Consider the following 5358-nt stretch of genomic DNA (forward strand, 5'->3'; position numbering starts at 1 on the left):
CGGAAACAACTCGACGGCACATAACAACAACAACAACAGCATCGGCTGCCAAAGGAACAAATCTGTCTTGGATGAACTGCAGCCAGAGTGTGCCTTAAAAGCAAAGCTGTTGAGATCATCTCATATACTTTGGGTATGTTATCAAGCAGTACTACTTCCTGGAGAAGGAAATCATGCTTGGAAAAACAAAGTCAGCATAGAGGAAGATTCTCACTGAGATTGACTGACTCAGAACCTGCAATAATGTGTGGAAGCATGGCAGAAACTGTGAAAATGGCACAGCACCAGACAAGGTTTTGCTCTGTTGGACATACGGTCAACTTGGTTTTGGAGTCAACTGGACCTAACAACAGTAACAACAGCAACATCATAGTCCACTTACGCAGCCTAGGAGACTCTATGGAGTAGTGCTGCACAGCCTTATAGAGTTTCTAGATGTCAGACTCTAGGGACACAATAGCAACTTCAGCAACTCTACACATGCTTCACAGTAAGGGCAAGGTCATGTGTTAGTTCTATTCACTGGGACACACTTGGCAGCAACCCAGGCTGATCATTTCCTAAAACCTCCAGGAATGGACTCAAGTGGAGGTGATGTATCATGATATTATCAAATAACACCTCATGTGATAAACTGGAAGCACTATGAGGGTTGACAAAGCAGCTCAAAGAGTGAGAGTGGGCTTGTTATGGGGAGATAGTGAGATGCAGACATGGGAACAGAGACTGTGTGGAAGTGGGACAGGCAAAGGGACCCCAGCAGGGAGGCCTTAGGGATGTCTCTAAAGTGAACTGGAGAAAGGGCCGGAAAGAAAGGGCTCTGGAGAGGGGCTACATAGAGTGAGTCTAGAGTTAAGAGTGTTTTGTGGGCTGGAATTGTCTCAGTGAGTCAGGATCCCCTACCAAATTCTGAGAAGAGATGTTACACAGATCTACTCTCAAGAGCTAACCTGGATGTGCCTTATTATTGTACAGATATTCCATAACCAAGGGTTGCCATGAGCTCCCCTCCTAGTAGTGAGGATTTTGTCATACTCAGAGTGCTGCTATTGTTATTACTTGCTGGCAAGTCAGCATCAACTCATGAAGGCCCCAGGTGCAACAGAACAAAAGGGTTCCTGTTCCTGTGCCAGTTTAGACTGGGGAAAGTAGCACTAAATCTCCTTTCTGGGCAGTGTGTAACACATAAGCCCCTATGGCATTGTGTTCAGGCTTTTTGCAGATGTTTCCTTTCCTCACAAATCTCTGCCCATATATCTGACTCTGGATCATCCTAGCTCAATGTAGGGATGGCCAGCAGTTGGGTCACCAAGCACTGCTGGGCCTATTTCCCTTTGTCGGATGCTTTAGGGAGGCCTGACCCTATATAATCAGCTGTTCAAGTATAAAAAGAACTCAAATGACCAGGAATAAGAAACACATCATGATGGTTCTGCTTCTTCTAATGAAAGTGTAAAGGCTGCCCACATTTCTCACCATTGTGAGAACATGGGAACAGTCCATACGTCCAACCACAACCAAATGGACTGAGAAACTGTGGTACATTTACACAATGGAAAATTGTGGAGCACTTAGGAGCAATGATTTAAATACACACACACACACACACACACACACACACACCTACCTTAGAGAAGGAGAGCATTATGCTGAGTGAACTAACTCAGTCTTATAAGGACAAATACTGCATAACATCACTCTTATAAAAATAGAAGGGTAACTAGTAAAACATTTATGGGAATCCAAGGGAGGAAGGGGTGAGAGCAGAGGGATGTGGATGGGTAAGGGTGAAATTACAAGGTTGCACAATATGGTGGGTGGAGGAAGTTAAAGAAATGGAATGGATCCAGTAAGGATCTGAAAAGACAGGGTAATGATGGGCAAGCTCCAATGGTGATTAATTTTATAAAATATAAAACATAAGGCATGAGAATGACTCTATGAAACACAATGTGAATGAAGAATAGTGTGAAACACAATGTATAAGAACTTTGTAAGCAAACCAAGAAAGTAAAGGCTGCCCAGAGGGCATGCTGGGGGCCCAAGTGCTCATGGGAGAAAAATGCTTGGCATAGTAGGTACCTGGGGGCAAGGGCTTGACCTCACCTGGGCTGACAGGAAATTGACTCAGAGGTTACAATTTCAGAGGACAAAGGGATGTCCACTCCTGAGACTCCTGAGTAGTAACCAGGCTGCTGTCTGATAATAGATGAGAGATTGCTTCTTCTTATTCTTTCTCCAGTTTTTATATGGAGCAAGGGAAATATATTCAATTTGGGGGGGAATATTTATGATAAAATATTGCAACATCATCAAATACATGTGACTGATGAATAAATAACACATGGAAAGTTCTCTGTAGGAAATGTGTTGGGCTCATACTGAGAATGAACATCTAAAGATGAAGACTTTTTCTTAAGTCAGAGAGAAGAATGGGACACTATCCCAACATAACAGATGGGGTTGTTTCTGGGCAGAGGACTGATTACTCATCTTTACTTTCTCACTATAATGAATGTGGGGCATTTTAAAAATTCTAATAGATATAGGCCCTTCTCTGAGGTGGATTGATTCAGTGACTGCAGTAATCAGGATGGGTGTGTCAGAGGCAGTGTGATTGGCACAGGATAGAACAGGGTTTAGGGTTGTTGTACATAGGGTTGCTATGAGTCGCAAATGACTCAACGGCACATAACAACAACAACAACAATAGATATAGTTTAAAAATTAAAAGGAAACCAGTAAGAAGATATCCCTATCCCATCAATGTCAATTCTGGAATGTTACATTTGATCTCAGACCTTTTTTCTCTGGGTCCTCTGCAGACCCTAATTTATTTTCCTTCAAACTCTTTATTATCTTACCATATCAATATACATTTTGGTGAACAAGCTGTAAATAGATTGGATACTGGCCCTTGGTCTGGGCCCTTGCTCAAATTGAAGCTTAAGAGAATAGGCCACATTAACTTGGGGTAAGGGGTATGTCTGTCCAGCAAGAACTATTTCTCATCTGGGTGTCCTTACACTAGAAGCAGACTCTAAGCTGTATACCATGGAGCTGACACCTGGCCTTGATTCTGTGGTCGCTGTTACAAATCCAGGACTCATCTGTCAAAACTGACTTAAGATGTGCTTACAAGGCTGGGCCTAATGTCAGGGAAACCTGGGCTTCCATAAATTCTGATGTGACCCTCAGTTATTAAAATATTGCCATGTGGACCTCCTGGTAAAGTCTGCTAGCTATCAGGAAACAGAAAACTTCTGAAGCGAGTTGCTGATCTCTTTGCTTCATGTCGGCAGTGTGAACTTCTCTGTGATTTACTTATGTGGCATCTATGTCTGTCTGCATTTCAGTCTAGGTCTGTTTCTGACTATTATCTGTGCAGTGTCCTACATTTATACAACCTCACATGTTGTTCCCTAAGCTTTCTACTTAAGCTTAAAGGACCTCAGCATCGAAACATTTAGTTGATCCTTACCTTTATGTGTTACTCCTGTGTTTCCCTTGCCTGGAACAGCTTCTTCCAAGCTTTTCACACGTTCAAATTCTTCAAATCTCAATAGCTATTCCACTGTGTTCAGGAATTATTCTTTTGTTGCTATGGAGTACTAATGTTAATTGCTACCACTAGCTCTCACACCTATGACTCCTTCTAGCATACTGGGGTTTTTTCCTCATGTATGTTCTATCTCTTCTCCAAGCCTGTGAGCTACTTAAATAAGAGTTGAGATCGTTAGCCATATCTTTTAATGATGATTTTAGAAGAGATGCATGGTTATACTTTGCATAGGTCTCCTTAGCTTATGTCTGTCCTTTCACACAACTTGTGCCCATCTGGGACCTGCCACTTTCTGACTGTGCTTACCCAATGAGGCAGCGTGTAAAAGGCAGTTTCCATCCCCTGTCGTGGCCAAAGGAAGAAGCCGTTTACAGCTTGTGCATGCTGTGGACCACCAGTTCAGGCGACCTGAAACAGAAGCTCACTTTAGAACATAATCCCAGAAAGGCAGGTACCATTGGTGAGTGTGTTTGCTAAGTCGGAACAAGAGCAAACTGTTTTCTAGGAAATTTTAAAAACTTTATGGAGGGAGGAGAGTTGTATTTACTTTTTCTCAAGAGAAATTGTTTTTTTGTTTTTCCCCCCTTAAGACAATGGTCAAATTGTCCAATTAACTAGCAAGATGATTAAGAAATATAAGATCACAACCTTCTCTCCAAGATCTGGGAGCATATTTCATACAAAACATAAAATGTCTCTGTGTTATTTTCTTGAACACAGTTTCTTCTCCTGGAAGTTATTTTAAAATTATTAATTTCATGCATAATCTTGAAAATAAGGTTTACATTTAAGATCTCAAAATGATAATACTGCTGTTGTGTTGTCATGTACCGTAGAGTGAGAACCAATCTATAGCTGACCCTCTGGTGGGTTTTCAGAGGCAGTTAATTACATGAGAGGATACTGCCCATTTTTCTCCTGTGAACAGCCTTGAACCAGTATTGCAGCGCAGTTTCTTGCCACTAGGCCACCAGAGCTCCGTAGCTACTAAAAAGTAGTCATGTTCAAGTTCATTAATACTTTCACTTCTACTGTGGGAAGATCAAGTAGACACATTTTCTCTATTCCCAACTCCTAAGTACTACGAAGAGTTGGCCATTATATATGAAACAGTGTATATATGAAATAGCTGAACAGTAGAGAAAAGGCAACAGGGTGAATAGTTAGCTGGGACTGAATAACAATATGACAGTTCTCTTTATTTTCTTATGTATCCTTGAGTAGGTGCTTAAGAATGGCAATATGGAAATACTAATTAGAGTAGCAGGGTTTGGGGGAGCCCTCAAAACTCTAGAAAGGCCTGTTTTCTGTAGATGAAGGACAAGAAAAGAAAATGGTGGTGGCTACAATATTGTGTGTCAAGGTGACCACAATCCTCAGTATAATGTAACTCCCTTATATGTTGAATTTTTCATTAAAAAAAATTCAACATAAAAATTCAAACCTCGAGTTGCTATAATCAAGGATGCTTTAGGAAGAATATTAAATGATCCAGGAAGTATTAAAGAAGATGGAAAGAAGATACTGAGTCACTGTATCGAGAGGGATTGGCAGACAGAAGAATTTAATGAAATAACATATGAGCCAGAGCCTATAGTAATGAAAGAAGAAGTTCAAGCTACTTTGAAGGAAAAAGCAAAAAACAAGGCCCCAGGAATAGATGGTATATCAGTTGGGATATTTCAGCTAACAGATGCTGCCCCGGATGTGCTCAGCAAGTTGTGCCAAGAAAACTGGAGAACAACCACTTGGCCAACTGACTGGAAGAGATCTATATTTGTTCCCATTCCAAAGAA

At 41.2% G+C, this 5358-nt stretch overlaps 1 protein-coding gene across 1 annotated transcript in view; it reads right to left on the reverse strand.

Moving 5' to 3' along the window:
- Positions 1–5358, reverse strand: part of OTUD7A (OTU domain containing 7A) — a 247310-nt gene that overhangs the window by 106732 nt on the left and 135220 nt on the right. The gene's annotated exons all lie outside the window — the stretch shown is intronic.

Source organism: Elephantulus edwardii, unplaced genomic scaffold (genome assembly GCF_000299155.1).
Source record: "Elephantulus edwardii isolate Elephantulus edwardi_28Jun2011 unplaced genomic scaffold, EleEdw1.0 scaffold00426, whole genome shotgun sequence".
NCBI lineage: Eukaryota > Metazoa > Chordata > Mammalia > Macroscelidea > Macroscelididae > Elephantulus > Elephantulus edwardii.